The sequence below is a fragment of the Episyrphus balteatus genome, chromosome 1, assembly GCF_945859705.1.
Source record: "Episyrphus balteatus chromosome 1, idEpiBalt1.1, whole genome shotgun sequence".
In the NCBI taxonomy this organism is placed as follows: domain Eukaryota; kingdom Metazoa; phylum Arthropoda; class Insecta; order Diptera; family Syrphidae; genus Episyrphus; species Episyrphus balteatus.
In genome coordinates this window covers 35,343,161-35,362,267 of record NC_079134.1, presented here as the reverse complement: position 1 = coordinate 35,362,267, position 19,107 = coordinate 35,343,161, and the positions used below count along the sequence as shown (strand labels likewise).

At 28.5% G+C, this 19,107-nt stretch overlaps 1 long non-coding RNA gene across 1 annotated transcript; it reads right to left on the bottom strand.

The window, feature by feature from the left end:
• Nucleotides 1–337: 337 nt before the first annotated feature.
• On the bottom strand, nt 338–16,453 carry LOC129906502 (uncharacterized). Its single transcript, XR_008770807.1, has 2 exons — nt 16,231–16,453; nt 338–435 (listed from the first exon to the last, which is right to left on the bottom strand). It is a non-coding gene; the product is annotated as an uncharacterized LOC129906502 (long non-coding RNA).
• Between the last annotated feature and the right edge of the window lie 2,654 nt (nt 16,454–19,107).

Sequence of the window (19,107 nt, the reverse complement as noted above, 5' to 3'; positions counted from 1 at the left end):
TTTGCACCTGAAGGGAATACAATAATTCAAGACAAAAATAAAAAAAAATCTCAAAAAACTTTACCCTTATACATTGTGCAGTACAAAGTAATTCCTTTGTTTTGTCCTTACTTGATGCTTACTTACTGAGTTTATTCTTGAACACTTCAACCTTCGAGCATCACGTTAAAGTTGAAAATGCGTTTGGGGGCTTAATTAATCCTGGTCACATTGTGTATTTTTTTTTTCATGTATTTCTTATCTTTTTTTTTAACTTTTTCTGTGAGAAGTTTACTGAGATAATTAATTTGTAGTGTTGGTTTTGTATAAAAATAAAATAAAAAAAAAAAACTCTTACAGCAAAAGTCCCATCTTTCCACATTTTATTGACACAAGAAGTTTACTGCAGGATCATTAATGATTTGTAAGTTCCTTAAGGTACACATTTACGACTGACTGAAAAAGATACAAAAAATATATAAACCACTGGATATAAAAATATTTGTACATCTGTACAAATATCCGCAAGTATATTATTTTAAGGGACATTAAGATTTTAGAGACTCTTGACAGTGTGTTATATGAGTTTGTATGAGAGCAATGATCTATTGAGGAACTACTCGTTTATATTTACACACTTAATAAATACGATTTGTCGATGAAAAAGTGTCTTAAGGATTAAAAATAATGAAAGATATTAAATTATACACAAAAATAATTGGAACGGTACACTGTGGCGTATGAGTATTTTATTTTTATATGTAGACGACATTTTTGTATTTATTTGCAAAATGTGGCACATAAAGTTCAATCATGTGAAAATCGAGAGAATAGTAAAACAAATCTAAAAATTTGCATAAAAATGCATTAACTTTAAAAAAGCTCCTGTGTAAGAAAATCTCCCAGTTTAAAAATACCCTAGTTTGGATATGCTTTTCCTTAAAAAAGGGCTCTTTCTTAAAACATGTTTTACCTTCAATAAATACCCTAGATTCTTAAAATACCTTCCTTTAATAAGGCACTGATTTGAAACATGGACTTAATTAAAGACAAATTATATTTTTAAGTTAGGGCATGTCTGAAACTAAATAAAGATTTTTGAATGTAGTCCATTATTGAAGGTACCTAACCTATGGCATTTTTCCAAAGCAAAGTAAAAAATGCCCTAAATTAAAAAAATATCATTTAATTGGAGGAGATTGGGCAAGAATTTACAATAAACGTTTCAACTAGTGATGGGAACTATCGAATGATTTGAACTATTGATAGTTAGTAACTGAATGATTTGAACTATCGAATAAAAACTATCGAACAAACTATCGAATAAACTATCGAATAAAAACTATCGTATTAAAAAACTATTCAAATGAAAAAACTATAGTTTAAGAAAACCATTTGAATGAAAACAATCGTATAAAAAAACTTCAAATGAAAAAACTATCGTATTAAAAAACTTTTCAAATGAAAAAAGTATCGTTTAAGAAAATTATTTGAATGGAAAAACTATCGTATAAAAAACTATTGGAATGAAAAAACAATCGAATAAGAATAATGTTGAAAAGAAAATACTATCAAGTCAAAAAACTATTTTAACTCTCTGTCGGCACACGGGTGCGAATTTGGCAGGACAAAAATAAAAAAATTACGATTTTTCAAAAAAAGTGGTCACAAAAAAGTCTCTTTATAAGGGTGAAAATATTTTTTTTTCGGAATTGTGAATACAATATTCCAATTCCTCGGAATATTCTACATCAATGTCATACTTGATTCTCTATAAAATATTGTGACGAAAAAAGTTCGAGCGACATGAAAAAGTATAAACCAAATTCTCACCCGTGTGCCTATCACGTCACAAAAAAGAGGTGTGCCTACAGAGGGTTAATGACAAAACTATCGTATAAAAAAAACTATTCGAATGAAAATATTAACTAAACTATCGAATGAAAAAACTATTCGAATGAAAATAGTAACTAAATGAATGAATGAATGAATGAATGAATGAATGATTTAAAACCATGGAATGAATGAATATTTTACAACTATCGATAGTTTGATAGTTTTTATTCGATAGTTCCCATCACTAGTTTCAACCTCTTTTACCAAGCTTGATAACATATATCAGCTGTACTAGATTTATTCTGCTTCTATTTTTGGGGAAAAGGTTTTTCGTTGAAAATTTTACTTCAATTTATCGTTTTATATGTTGCAACACACTCGGCACAATATGCCTAATTTTTTTTAGGAAACGGGAATCGCTTTTAAGAATGAAAAAATGAAAATGCCATTCACTTATTCACCTACTTTTTTCGATGTATTTTTGGGTGGGTTTTTATTTTTAGCAATTTTTTGTAGCGTTCAGGAAATCTCAAACTTATAGAACATTATATAGTCTATGACCGTGCACATGCATGAGCAAAAAATTGGTATTTTAAAATGATTTTTGACTGAAAACAAGTTGTTTTTTTTTTACCGATTTAACTGTTTTTTATGTTTATCTTATGTTCTTCAACAGATAAATGAATGAAATTTATACCGTAGATATATAATAGGCAGGACTATAGTTGTGCAAAATTTCAATCAATTTTTTAGTCACAATTTTGAGAAAACTGTAAAATATAGTTTTCAAAACGTTCTTTCAAATTTTATTTAACTTTATTGAGCAAACTGATAATACTACACCTTTCATTTGATATATCATACATAACGGTACATTTACTACAAGCTTCACAATGTTAAATTAAATTCAGAATTACATCAAAACACCTGTGGAGATCTGTTGCCCATGACCCAGCCACCAGTGTGGGAAGTACCGTATTCTTAATTTGAAATTTCGACATGTTGGCTTTAAAGAATTCTAACTTTTTTTGTAGGCATCGTAGAAATATGATTGAAGCATGAAACGTCATATGAAAGGTGAAATGAAATGATAATCTTTCTTATGATATAAAATTTAATATAGGTTGGCATAGAAAAAAGTGATTTAATGGCGTGAGAAGATAAAATAGATTGAAATTTTTGTTTTTTTTTTTGAAAACTAATTGGGTTTAAAAAATTCTAACTCTTTTTGTAGATGTCGCACAGACATGGTCGATATAAATATTTTGAGCTGAAATAATAGGCTTTCAGATGGTATAAAATTAATATTAGGTTGTTGTATAAGAAAATGGATTTTTGGGTGATTGAAGTGATTTTTTCACTTTTTTCATAAGAAATGATTTTTTTTAATAAATTATTTTAATACTTCTTGCGCATTGTTAAAAATGCATTTCTTTAGAAGAAATATTTATCTTTTTAATGGTGTAATTTTTTTGTAAGCTTTTCATATAAAAAAATTGATACAATGAGAAAAAAAAAACTATTTTTTTTTGGCTTTTTCTTGTAATTTAGATAATTTTTTTAAACAAAAGCACACATCCTGTTTTCTTATGACCCGCTTTACAGACAACCACTTTTTATGATATGCAGAGCTCAATTATTGTTATTATCTGACGAAACCCCGTGGCGCAATGAACTATCACAGAAGAGGTTCTGGATTCAAACCCAGCATTAACCATCAATAATTTTTTATGTAAAAAACTAGAGTCCCATGATTTTATTCTCGGAAACTCTTATAATGGAGTAAAATAAATTAAATATTCATATAATTTAATCTTAAATAAGCCTTGCATTGTATACCTTTGAACTTGAACTAACACTTTGAATACACAATTTACCTTTGTCTCTTTGATAATTATTCTTTATATAAAAGTTTTCAAAAATTGTTATTATATTGTAATGATGACCAAGTTTATAACTAAACCAATAAGTAGGTAAAGTCTTATGCGTCTTGATTTGCCTTTTAAGTGATGATGCTGTATATCAAATACGATTTACCCCATTTACATCAACCCTGGAGACATTGACTTTCACTCATTGTCACAAATCTCTACTTCTGTCTTCTTTGTCAGAACTTTAGACCGCAAAAGGAGCCTTAAATTAGAACATAGTCATCAACAAAATAAATCTAACACAACACACAGCGGGAAGAACATCCATTTCTTTTTTTTGTTCATTTTTATACACTCCCCTACCCACCCGACTTTAGAAAAAATTGAAGGACTGAATGTTTTTTGTGTAAACACATTTTTGGCTTGGAATTGATGACACGTTTTAAATAAATTTTCAGGACAAAGACGAACGAAAAGTAAAACAGGACAATGAACTGAAAAAAAAAAAAATAAGACGCGGTACATAATACAATTCATTCGAAAATTAATATCGTGTCCTTGGCGAAGGGAAAAGTGAAGGAAATGATGAAACAGAAATGTTTGTTCCTCGCTTCATCGGAATGGCCTTGTAACGATTTTTGTATATTGTTACGGATATTTTTTTTTTTTTACTTTTTTTCCATCCCAATTTCTTTTGCTTTGTTGTGAAATGTTGTTTCTTTTTTGTTGTTGTTGTTTTCATTAACATGTTGGTCCTTTTTTCTTTCTTTTCTATCTTGTCTTGTGTTTGGTGGGTCGGACGTTCGTCAAGCTTGGGCCATTTATTTGGCTTTTCTTTTTGTAAAGGAGGTTGAGGCTATGAGTGCTTTTTTTTTGTTGTTGTTGTGTGTTTTCTTAGGAGTTTTCTTTCAGAGATGAAAATTAACTTGGTTCTTCAGTTTGTCTGAAACACACATTTTTCAGTACTTTTTGTTATGAATTTTCGTAACATTGTCAACAATATTTTCATCTCTGGTGTTTTTTCCTTCGTATTCACTGAGTCTTCTCATATTACTTCAAGCATGTTAACTGGACACAAAGAGAAAATGATGAATGAACAAAGAATGAATTATTGTGAGAAAGTAAAATATGCGTGTGATTGTTGTTGGTCGTTCATTATACGTTATTGTTGCTGCGATTAGTAAGGTATTTTTTGACTGACTGAGTATTTTAAGTAAATTTTAGAAAAATTACCCTGCATAAGAAGACAGACCTCAGCAAAAGAAGACAAATGTTTCTTTGATTCTCTTGTGAAATCTTTCCACGTGCTTGTTTTATGGTATCCTTGAGACAAAAAGCAATAGTAATTTTGTTTGATTTGCATAAACTACACAAAACGATGAAAATTTTGAAAAAAATTCTTTAAATAAAAATTAAATTGAAGCAATATAGGTTAATTTATGTATGTACTTTTATTCAAATGCCAATTCAGTGTTAGAATAATAATTTTTCAATACATTTTGTTTCGTAAAACAAAATGTTCTTGAGTTATTTTGCGAAATGCACTTGTATGTATCAAATTCAAAATGACGGATCGAGCACACCCTCAACCTAAAAATGTCACAAAATCTGCAGTTTTCAGAGGCAATATCAAAACTAAACGGATAGGATGATTGACACAGTGGTTTTCCTCAACTGGTTAGCCTTATATTAAAAGACGACAAAGAGAAACATGGGCGGTTTGTTGCTGAGTGCCAACAATAATAATAAGTTTTTATCCTATACGTTTTTTAAGATATAACATAAAACATGCTTTTTTCAAAAAAAAAAAAATTATTTACTTTTTAACTTTATACTTTTTTTTAGCTACTTATCAATTACTATTATTAGAAAAGAATAATGATTGACTTGTAGAATAAAGGCTGTCTGATTTTAAAAATCGAACAAACATTGATAAAGAATTTCTATGACCTTATCTAACCATATTCAGATAGGTCACTGTGGTGTATACGCAACATAATTTTTCTACAAGAAAAATTGAAACTGAATATTAGATTATTTTTATTGGCAGCGAATAATAATACTAATAGATTTGTTTCTAGTCGTTTAAAATGGCATAGTGACATAATGATTAGTCAAAATTTAACATTAATAATGAAGAAATTCCTTAGGCTAGTCGCTCGCATTTGCAACTTTTAGTTATTCAAAGAATTAGTAAATTGTTTGCACTCAAAAGTTTTTGTTTAGTGCTATTGATATAGAGATTTATATAATAACAAGCAGACTTTATGTCTGCTTGTTGTCTGTATGTTGTTTGAAAACTGGGTTGCAAAAATCATTTTTTTAAAAATACATGCCTTCCGTTACAAATTAAAAAAAAAAAAACAAAATTGTTACAAATAAAAATAAAATGCACGACTAATTCGGACGCACTTGCTCATATATCTAATAGGGAAAATTATAATTTGATTTAATTAAAGCACTTCCGATATAAGCTGTGTTACTTTGGCCTTAAGTATCTACTGCTAAGTACTTCTGGTTGTATTCAACTCCATTTCTTTTATAGAAAAAATGTCTTTCAATGGATTCTGAAGCACTAAAAAGTACTTCACTGAGCCCATAGGAACACAGCCATAGTAAAAAAAAATCATGTGTGCAATTAACACGTGGTAGAAGTGAAACCTTAAAAAATCATTTTTCTTGCAAAAAAAAATAAAATAGAAAAAATCTACCTATTTTTATTCTATCATTTTCAAATCCATGTTTTTTATATGACAACCTATATAAATTTTATATCATCTGAAAGCTTGTTGTCTTAACTCAAAATATATACCTATATCGATCAAGTCTATGAGACATCTAAAAAAAGAGCTAGAATATATATATATATATATATCGATCAAGTCTATGAGACATCTAAAAAAAGAGCTAGAATTTTTTGAACTCGATCAATTTCCATAAAAAAAAGCGAAAAACACGTATTTTTATCTTCTCACGCTATTAAATGCATTTTTTACCTAACAACCTAAAAACAATTTTACACCATCTGAAAGCTTATTGTCTTAGCGCAATATATATATATCGATCAAGTTTATGAGACATCTACAAAAAGAGCTAGAATTTTTTAAACTCTATGAAATTTCATCCAAAAAGCAAAAAAAAAAACATTTATTTTTATGTTCTCATGCTATTAAATCAATTTTTTTGTTTGACAACCTATAAAAAATTTTATACCATGTGAAAGCTTATTGTTTCACCTTGTATAATGATGTATAAATCTTATTTCAAAGATGTCTACAAGAGAAGTTAGAAGTTTTTAAAGTCAACCATGTCGAATTTCCAGACTGAGATTACGGTACTTCCTACACTGGTAGCTGGTCATCGCCAACAGATCTCCACAGATGTTTTGAGGTATTTTTAAATTTTTTTGTCAATTTAAGATTGTGTAACTTGTAGAGCACGTAACGTTATGTGTGGTATAACAAATAAAAGATTACGTTATCAGCATGCGTATGAAAGTTAAATCAAATTTGTATGTGCACTAGATCAAAAGATATAACGTGTGTATAAAAAGAACATCTTTTTACCGTTATCTCCGAATTTTGAATATGAAATTAATTGAAATTTTGTACAATTATAATTTATTTAATTACCTATCTACAGTACAAATTTCATTTATCTATCTATTAAAACAAAAAAGTTATAACAAGTTGAAGTCGTGTCGCGTTTTCGTTTCATCTTGTTTCAAATCACTACGATACTAAAGAAGTTTTCACTTCAAAAATACATAAAATCTGTTTTCATAATTGAGCCGTTACATTTTAATAAGGCCCATTTCACACATAGCCGGCGACCGGCTAACCGGTCTGGGTACACGTTTTTTCTTTATACGTTTTTATTTTATTCGTTTGAAGGCGCCCATAAGAAAGTGTACATAGCTACCGGCTATCCAGGCCGTTTAACCGGTTCGCGGCTATGTGTGAAACAAAGACGTATCACCTTCAATTTATTTTTTCCCTCAGTGTACCCTAATTTGTATTTTTACAGAAAATCCGTTAAATTGTTGTGTTTGTTTGAAAAAAATTGACATTTTTTGATACACAAGGAAAATGTGACTTATACCACTTTCAAATATAACGACTCAATTAATGAAACACCGATTTTAACGACTTTGATTACAAAACAAAAAATATGCCCTGTTATTTCTTTTATGAAAGAGAATTTTTAGAAGAAAAAGTTTTGAAAATCGTTACAGCCATTTAAAAAAAAAAAAAATAATTTTTTATACATATGTATACAAAAAATTGGTATGCCATTTTAAATTAATAATTAATTAAAATTTAAACACGAAATTTCAAATAATTCACTAACACGTTTTCAAAAAAATTATTTTTTCAAAAATATGTTTTTTAAAAATTTTCCAATTTTAATATTACCGTTAAAATTTTTTTTAGAAAAATTAATTTTTTTTGAAAATGGGTTGATGAATTTTATCACAGTTTTGTTCTTTTATGTTGAATTATATTCGTTCAGAAATGGCATAAAAACTTTTTTTTGGAAAATGTCAGAAGATTTTATGTAAATAAAATAGTTTTATTTTAAAAAACGGCTCTAAAAATTCGAGGGGCATACTTGGTTTTGTGTAAAAGGTCATTTAAAACGGTATTTAAATAATTATTAAAACAGATTTTTTTTTTTAACATTACTCAAGAAATTCCTTTAAAAAAGTCAAATTATAAATTTTACATTATTTAATTCAATAAAAATCTTTTATTTTAAAAATACTTTAACCATAAAAGCAAATACGTTCCACCCAGTGTTGCATTTTAGTTTTATTTGTAATTATTATTTTTTTTAATGCAGTGGGTATTTGGTTTGGTTCGCATTGAATATTTGTGTTTGCAATTATTTTTTACTTGTTTTACCTACGTTATATGTACCTACCTAAATATAATATTAAAATTTTTTTTTCGTATATTTGTACAACTCTGTTTTAATTTTTTTTTTCTATTTTCAAGATCATTTTTAAAAGAAATAATACAAAATTCTTTCCCAATCTCATAAATTCATTTTTTCGTTCAGTGTTCAGTTGTAATTTTGTCATATAACATTTTCGTTTACGTTTTTAATACAAAATGAGGAATAAATATTTTATTTTAAATATTTTAAACACCTCGGTATGAAAAAAATCTAAAACATAGTCTAGGGGTGATTTTTTTTTTAATGTGCATGTCTAAAGAGGATTTCAAAATGGAAATAGCTTTTATCCTATCAGGATGAATAAGGAACTTCCTTATTGGGATCATTATGCAAAAAATCTTATTTAATAAATTATTTTTTTTATATTTCAACATCTTATGTTTATTCACATTCAGCTACAAAGATTTATTTATTCATTTCTTTATTAATATTTAAGAATATTTCTTCCGGTGCGAAACCATATTAAAAATGCTAAAACTGTTGAATATTCGGTATACAAAAAATTATTTAACTTTTTTCCCAAAGTAAACTAAGAAACAAATATTTGTTTGCTGCGTTTAAAATAGACCAAGCCAGATTTATTTTTTCATTTAGCGAGAAGTCAACATTGTCCTATAAAATGTTGAATTCAAGTGTAAACATGGTAAAACTTCTCCTGGTCTTAGGTCTTACACAAACATACTACATACCATTGTTAATCCCTTTCCATCATATTTTTGCTGGACATACTTTATTAACACCCTGCCAGTCTGGACATCAGAAATTGAAATTAAAAAAAAAAAATAATTAAAAAGAAAGATTGAATGAAGAAACAACAAGGAGCTAATATTGATTGAAACTCTTCGTCCTGTTCGATGGAAGAAAAACAAATAATTTTCTTTCCCTTCATTCGTTGGAAAAATGATTTTGTTAAAATGTAACAAAACCCAATTAAGCATCAACATTTCTTCGAACTTTTAACTACCTTCTCAAATACTTTGTTTCTTTTTTTTTTCGTTCTAGTCTTTTAGTATTTCAGGGATTGAAGAAAAAATAAAAAAAAAAAATACGAGTACGCAATAAAAAAATTATAACAACAGTCAAAATAAGAACAAGATGTAAAAAAAAGGATCTAAAGTAATTTCAAATAATCACAAAAATGTCGTTTACGGGCCAACAAAGAACCTTCCTTATGGTTTTTTTTGTTTATTTTTTGGTTATCATCCTTTGACTATAACAGTGGTCTTCTTAACATCATTATATTTTGGGCTATCAACCGTTATGATGTTAGAAAAAAAAAGAAGAAGAAACACAAAAATGCGTGTGGGTTGAAATTTCAATAGCAAAGTAGTATAGCAAGTCAAAAGGAAGAAAAGAAAATATTCGATGCTCCTTAACCAACCGCTCAATATACCAGCACCCCATCTCAATATCTCAAGACGAAATACATATACATACCTCTTCGGAAATCTGATATCCTTATTTTTTGTTGTTAGTGTTGTTGAGTCGACATCGACATAAAACTCTCGAAAGTCTTCGACAACATCTCATCGATTCGCATAAGAGAGTGCGGCGGAAATGTTATGTTCAAGGGGGTAATTCTTCCCATAGCGAAGAACGAGGTATATTATAGAGTAGTAGTATTCTTGATTGTATATCCGGCTTATAACATACACATTGATGGCTTTTTCTCTCCATGGCAACGGATATGGTATACGATTATTTTTCGCACGACAGGAGATTCCGACAAACAAAGTTAATATACTAAACAACCGTGAGAATGGAGAAAAGAAATACCATAACACTGCCAATACTCCTATATCAGACAGTTCTAGGTCTTGAACAAGTTTAAGGCCAATATAGAAATTATGTGTTTTGTGGTGATGAGAAGGTAGTGTATTTAGATTCGAAAGTTTATTGCAATTGTTTTATTGTTGACAATATGAGATTTAATTAAAATGATGCCATACATAGTACTTGCGGAATGGTAGCACACATAAGGTCTTGTTTAAATGTCAAGGCATGAAAACAAATTTGTTACTGGTTACTGTGGCATATGTGGAAAGTTTTTTTTTTTTTTTGTTTTTTCATAAAAAATATTTGAACAATTATAACTTTAGTAGAATAACTAAAGCAAATTATTAGGGAACCCGGCCGAACAGCTCTGATTTTGACGATTTTTTTTTTTCAAATGTTGCCGTACTGTTTTTTTAAATTAAAATTAAATTTTTTTTTAACAAAACCATTTTTTTGCCTAAATTTCATAAAGCAAATGATAACAAAAGATTCTCTAGGTAATTTAAGGTAAAACAATATAACGGAATAAGGGACAATCTTCCATCGTTTAAGCGATAAATGCAATTTTCTCATAATCTGACTTCAAACACAAAAAAAACTATTTTGAAAACAACGGCAACACCTACAATATTTTAAAATACATTTTTAAAAAGCCAGAAGCTCATTCTTATCTCTTAAATTTAAATCCACTAAATTTGATTAAGAGTTTTTGAAAAAATGGTCCTCAAACTCAGAATTTAAAAAAAAAAATGTTATTAGAAAAATTTAAAATGACTTTTTTCCAAACTTTTTCTAATAAAATATGAATTTATTTTAAAAAAAATGTTTGGCCATAAATATTATCAGTTGAATTTCGAAGCAAAAAAGGTAAAATATATCACACTTTTGAAAAAAAAAATGAAAAATTACTTCATTTCAATGTTTTTTTTTTATTAAAACTGAATTTTTGCATTGAAATAATTAATTTTCTCAAAGAGTGTGGTAAATAGGAACTTTAAATTTTTGCTATTTAACTTTCAACAGTAAGGGTTATTAAATGAATAAAAAATAATTTTATGTTGAGATGTTGAACTTAAAAAAAAAAATAATTTACATTTTTTTTCAAAACTTTTATTAAAAAAATTTCTTCGAAAATGAAATACTTTTTAATTTTTTTCATAAACCGTAATACATATTGACATTTCCTTTTATAATTTGAAATCATAATAAATGCGGCACAAAAAAATTTGAAAATAAATGCATTTTATATTACGACCAAGTTTAAAAAACGACATGTTAAAATTTTTTCAATAATTTTTTTTTTCAAAAATCTGAGTTCAATTACCATTCTTTCAAAAGCCGTTCATTCAAATATCTTAATTTTAATTTTACATACATGTCTAAGCTTCTAACTTTTAAAAAATGTATATTTGAGTATTGTAGGTGTTGCCGTTGTGTTCAAATATTTTTTTTTGTGTTTGAAGTCAATTAATAAGAAAATTGCATCTATAGCTTGAACTATGGAAGATTGTCCCTCACTCCCATATATTTTTTTTCCTTGAATTTCCTAGACAATCTTTTGGCATCAATTAATTTATGAAATTTAAGAAAATTTTTTGAAAAAAATTTGTTTTTGTTCACAAAAATCTTCAATTAAATTTAAGAAATCAAAACGGCAACACCGGCAATTTTTAATTTATAGACTTTAAAGTATTTTTAATTACCGACGTTTGAAAAAAAATATCATCAAAATCTAAGCTGTTCGGCCGGGTTCCCTAATATTGCCAATTTTTGAGCTTTAGTTACTCCACTACTAGTTATATTTCTAATAGACATAGTTATAAAATATAAATAAATTAATACATTGATAAACTTAACTTAAGAAGTCTGCTGACAAAGTTGTTCTCGGAGTGTTCAGACCCGGATGTCCAGTTGTAGGGTTAACTTTTTGAATGTTCTTAGTCTACAAATGATATAGGTATGCCATTCGATTTCTTTGAAAACAAAGAATTTTCGGATTTTTTGAAGTTATACTTCTTATGGGAGGGTGGGTATGAAAATTTACTTTTTGACAAGAATGTCAAAGGGATTATGACGCGATCACCCTGGGTAGCAGGGCTGTCGTTTCACCTTTAGAGTAGGCAGTACTTTAGTATTTAAAAATTTAGTACGCCGCAGTACGGCAAACATAAAACACACAACACGTTGCAAGTTACATGTTTCATGTGGCAAGTTGTATGTGGCAAGTTGCATGTGGCAAGTTGTATGTGGCAAGTTGCGTGTTGCAAGTTGCATGTGGCAAGCTGCATGTGGCAAGTTGCATGTTGTAATTTCCATGTGGCAAGTTGCCAGGGTTGCAAAAGGCTCACATTTTAGCTCAGCTCCCTAAGTACCATACTTTAGCTCATTTGAGCTGAGCTGAAAGTGAGCGCCCCAACTTCCAACGCCTATATCGCAGAATTTTGAAGAAAATGAAAATAAAATTTTTGATGCCAAAAGGTAGCCGGGACTCTAACCTACATTTGGGTACAACTCTCATCCCTGTAGGTCCACGCGTTCTCAAACCGGGAGAACTTAAAAGTAAAAAAAAAATAGGCACGATTCTGAAAAAATAGGCATGATTTGGCGGTTTAACATGGAAGGCGATTTTTAAAAATCTGATAATGTGCAAAGCGTAGGCCCATGACACAAGCTATCATTTGGCATCACTCCCAAAAATTGCTCTCAAGCGGTTTAGCTTCTAGGAGCGTTCAAAGATTGAGGGATTTTTCGAAAAAAAATTTTACCCCAACTTTCAAAGGCGATTTTCTCGGAATTTTGAAAAAAGTCGAAAAACCGGATTGCACCGGATTTTTTTTTATGATAAAAAAAGAAATATTTTACTAAAAAAATAGACATATATTTACTATTAAAAAAACCAAGAGGAAAGATCACGAAAAATTATCTTTTTTATTTATAAAAATATCCATGGGTTAGAATTTGAGCTGAGCTGTGAGCTGAGCTCAGCTCACTTTTGAGCTTTATAGCTACCCTGCAAGTTGCATATTGCTACTACTAGTGCTGAAGCGCACACAATTCTCATACAATTACCATATCGCACATTTTATGCGCAATTCCTTTACTTTCGTTAAGCATATACCGTACGTTCTGAACCGCACAACATGAGTAAATTTCACAGAATAAATTTAAAACTACATGGACGCAAGGAGGATGAAAGAATTAATTTATTGTTCACTTGATCAAAATATAAAAAACGAAGTGTGGATTAATTAATTTAATAATAGAAATTAAAAATATCAAATGAAATTCATTTACATAATACTGAATGAGAAGTATAACTTCAGTCGCGTGTACATGTGTACACACACTCTTTTTTTTTAATTTGCAGGAGTCATTTAAAAAATTGTTTCTTATGTTTTCAAAATTAAAAAAAAAATTCTTAAAAAATTGAAAAATTGACACTTAAAATCAAAATTTGCTCCCTTTTCGAAAAAAATGGTAGATAAAAGTCAATTTTGTTTAAATCCAAAAACACCACAGGCAAATTATATAAAATGAAATAGAATTTTTTCGATGAAAAATTATTTTCATGGATTGTATTCAGGTGTATATTATATTTGTATAATATCCTTTAAAAATCAATTTGTTGGGATGATGATAGGAGGTCAGGAGCCGCCATCTTGGAAATTAAGTTGATATTGTTTTCATTTAATAGATCTGGGTTGTGGTCGAAATTCTGTATGTTGCAAAATTCTTTATTCAAAATACTGTATGCCAAAATACTGTATGTCAAAATTTTGTACATCAAAATTCTGTAAAAATGCTGTAAAAAATATCGTTTTGATAATGTAAAAAAGTGCGCGCGCATTTTTTTACATTATAAAAACGATATTTTTTACAGCATTTTTACAGAATTTTGAAATACAGATATATTTAAAAGAGGGTTTACTATGAATTTCTAAGAGATCAACTTAATAAAGAGGCAAGCTTCTAATGCTGATTATACTAGGTACTTTATTAGGAGCTACGGAAAAAAGAGAGAGAAATCAGAACTACACTTATTTTAAAAAAACAATCTGAATTAAATCACGTTGCATACCTAAAACGCATTAAAAAAATTAAATTTATATTGATTTTGACATTTTGTAAAAATGTATTTTGTATGCTTAAGAAATGTTTGATTTGTGTTCCTAGAATTGATTTACTTTTTATGTTTAATAATTATGTTTGTATAAAATTACAACTTTACTGTCAATAATTATATTTAAAGTTACTATTTAGTGTTTTTTTTATCAAAGGAAATTTAAAAATACTGTATCGAAAATACAGTACTTTGCCGTACAGAATTTTGTATTTACAGTATAATGACGTACGGTGTTACAGTATTTTGACCCTACAGAATTTTGTCGTACAGAATTTTGACAAGCAGAATTATGACCCGCTCCCAATAGATCTATTTTAATAGTTTTAACCAAAAAAGACAAACAGACAGAATTGCGAGACCCACATTTTTCGCATTTTTTCGAAGATGGCCTGTTTTGGTTCTTGTAAAAAAGGGTATTGTGACAAATTTGGCAAAGAACTTAACTGAGCACTGCCTTCGTGCTATATTTTTCTAAATTGGTGATTCAATACACTTCTTGGTAAAATGTTGAGTGCTTGCTTTTCAACTGGAAATGGTGGTCATTTTTTGTTATGAAGTACTTTTCCAAGTGAACTTTTCCATTTAGAAATGCCGTTAAAATTTTTTAGTCTATTACTTGACAGCTTCAACACTTACTAAACTTACTTGTATAAGGTTAGTAACCCTTAACCTTGTCTTCTTTAACAAAAAATATTTCATACTTGAGATTAAATTCATCACTCACTCATCTATCTGTGTTAATTTTAATATCGTCATCTGCTGACTACTATTTTTAATGTCCTAGAATAAAACATAAAACACATAAATTCGTTTATGATGATTAATTGAAAGGCGCCGAAAATAAAAGCACCGAACGTGTCAAACTATCTCACCTGAATAGGATACATACGCTCCTACTAATAATGTGCGGTAATAAAACAAGGATATTTTCGTAATTAGAGAACTAAGTTGCCATGACGGACGTGGTGGCTCTGAATCTGAACCTGAAGTCTCCGTCTGTGCCTCTTCTTCTGTTTTCCTTTTTTTTCATTTCAATAACATTAAATCTCGAGTGAATTCATGAGTTTTTGTCTCTCCCCCTCTTGCCACCCTCTCCCCTACCTCATTCTCTAGGAGGTTTTTTGCTCTCAAGATGAAGTTTTTATATTTTATGGATAATGTCTTTGCGTTTTGTTTTTATGGGATAATTTAAGAGTTTTTTTTATCTTCTTCTTCTTTTTAGATTATTTACTATTCCAAGGCTTAGATACTTGAAGGAACTTTCTGTGACGGCTGTGGCCGGTGCGTCAAAGTTGGTTGGCAGTGACGGTGGCATCTCAGCAATAACTGGTAGATAGGTATAGAGCAAGGTCTCTAAATGTAGTAGAAGTATAGAGGTGGTTTGTGCTTAACTTATAATTAAGAAGAAATAAACCAAAAGCGCATTATAATGAAGAGTTTAGGTTTTATTTAATCCCATCAAGGATACTACTATACTATACACAATCTCAAAGGATATTCATGGAATCTGGTATAGTTAAACTTTTTGATGGCTTTATGAAGACTAGGTTGTCATAAATCTAAGTGATACTTTGTGGTTAGAAATTTATATATTTTTTTTTTCATCTCAAAGAAAAAGTAAAAGAATAAAAAGAAGAAGAAAGAAAAAAAAATACAAAAACAAACAAGGACATAAAAGAAACTTACTTTACTTTGCTGATAAACGCAAGAGCCGCATATTAATACATTTTAAGACCATAATCCAGGCCAAAACGATAAGATTCGAATAAATAATTTGAAGGGTTTTAGTCTCAAGTTGATGCCGGTGCTTCCTTGAATTTCTAATATTGGTTTTTTTTTTGTTTCACTAGAAAAATTATGATTTTTAGGACATTTTTTTTTTCTAAGAATATAAAAATTAGGTAACAGTTTTTAGGTTAAGAAATATAAATTTCTATTTGAATTTTATCTCTAAAAAAAGCAATTTAGATCATAATATTTCAAATAACAATCTCGTAAAATTCAATTAATCAAAAACAGGAATTCTTAAATAATTTGGTTTTATTTTAAGCAAAAAAAAATATAAATATTACATAAATATTTTTTCTTTTTCTTGGGAACTGCCTGAAAAAATTATTATTTCCTTCGTAAAGTAAAGTAATTTATTTTTACTATACAGAGTGTACTTAAAGTAATGGTCTAAACAGAATATGGTGAAAGACCATCTTAAGTGCTCTCAGACTTTGGTAACTTATTCATCCCAAATTTTTATGGTTTTCTATTAAATGCAGTTTCTGCGAAGTTTCAAAAGACCCCTACATTTGAACTGAATCGTTTAATTCAGAAACAACATAAGTCCCATAATTCATCTTCTGGAAAAAAATTAAGTATGTCAGACCCCCTAAAATACGAAAACTGAAAGTAAAGGGTTCCAAAAAAATATGGAAATATTTCACGCGGTGGCAACATTTTTGACTGTTAAATATATGACATTTTACTAGTTTTAAATTATTTTGACAGCCATCATGACAATCAAGCCTTTAAGTTATACATCAATAAAAAGGTAAAGATTTACTCTATCTACTGCTATTTTATTTATTAAAAACAGAAGCAGGGTTCAAAAGTTATAGCTAGATAAAAACAAAAGTTTTACCAACAAAAATTCGTTTATTTCAGAAACGACATACCTAAGTCTAGCTACTTTAAAGGGTTAAAAGCCACCTAAGACTTGTAAAAAAGTTTATATTTTAAAGGTTTTTAAATGCGTCTGTAGCTAGATTATAACTCGGCATACTCTAAATTTGAAGAGTTGTGGAAGTTTAACATAAAAAAACAGTTTTTTGTTGCTCCTGAAAAGTTAGTGCTCATGAACTTATGCTGATTCTGAAACAAACGATTCAACTAGTTTTTTGGTTCCCCTGGCCACATTAAATTTTTTGTTTCTACAATGTATTCGCGTTAAAAGTTTCCAATAATTAAACGACACTTTAAAATATTTTATTATACTGTTTCTTTTACTTTTTGTTTAAATAAAAACAATTTTTACATTTTTCCTATTTATTTTCTTAAAAAAATTTACTACTTTAGCCTTATATAGTAATAGTTGTTAACTATTTTTTAAAGTTAAAAATTAAAAAACATGAAATAATATAAAAACAAAAATCCAAAATTCAATAAAGCTGTATACAGGGTGGGCCACAGTCACCGCCCCAAATGAAAACCATGGATTCCTGAGGTCATTTTAAGTCGAAAAACTTAAGAGGTAATTTTCTCGTTTTCGTCCCGTTTTCGAGTTACCACGGTTTTTATGATTTTTGCTCTCTTGTCCTTTAACTGGCTTTATCTTTGCCAAACTAAGTTTGATTGGAAAGATTTTTTTTACAACCAATCAAGAATTTATTACAGTTTAAGTTTGTCTCAAAACTTTTTTTCTGCGGATAACCGTTTTTCCACAACTTTGCATCAAACACAATTTTCTTCGTTTTTAAGTTGTTTTTTACACTTTCATATCATTTAAGTAAAAAAAAAATAATTTTTAAATAAAAAATTAATTTAAATGAATTAAAAACTTTTTCTGAGCTATTGTGGTTAAGAAAAGAACAAATAGATAAGGCTCAGAAAAAGTTTTAATTGATTTAAATTAATTTTGTATTTAAAAATTACTTTACCACATTAAATACTACAATTACAAGATTGTGGATTACAATACAAAAAATGGCTGATAAAATAAAGTGTCACAATTGATTCCTTATCAAATACTGAAGTCCATATGTTTTAATGCTTTCTAGTTTTTGAGAAAATCGAAAAATAAAAAAAATTCTTTTTTATTAGATTATAATTTTTAGGCTGTTTTCGATATACATATCCGATATTCAATATAATGAGGCGCTGCATCAATAACAACATCATTAAAAAATATGGATAGTTTACAAAATAAAATTTCGTGGAACCAGAAGTAAGATCTCGAGTTGGTCTGATAAAAAAGAATTTTTTTATTTTTCAATTTTCTCAAAAACTAGAAAGCATTCAAACATATGGACTTCAGTATTTGATAAGGAATTTTAAACTTTTATCCTTTTTTACTTTTAAATCGATTATTTCAAAAACAATTGATTGAAATAACCTAACTTTAAAATTAGAATGAAGTGTACAGTTCTAGCTTTTGAAAAAGGTATCATTCATAATTGTAAGTGTTGCCATTGTTTTTTAATATTTTTTTTATTATTTAAAGTCATTTTTAAAAAAATTGCCATTCCCGCCTTAACGGAGCCAGATAGACCACCCCTCCCATAGTAAAAAATGATCGTATTTAACTCCTCTACAAAATACCGTCATCAAAACTCAGCGCCCAAGGTACGATCTTTTTTAAAAATTATTGTTCTTTTTTCAATTTAAGAAGAATTGAGCAACATAAAAGCAAGGTTTTTATAGTAAATTTCATGAGGAATACGATAAAAATAATTTTAACCGTTATAAAAAACAGTAAAACATAGTTTTAAGGCTTTTTTGCCAGCATTTATCAGTAATTTCGACTTCTAACCCCTGGGAATCAGTCAAAAATATTTTTTTTTGACCAAAGAAAAA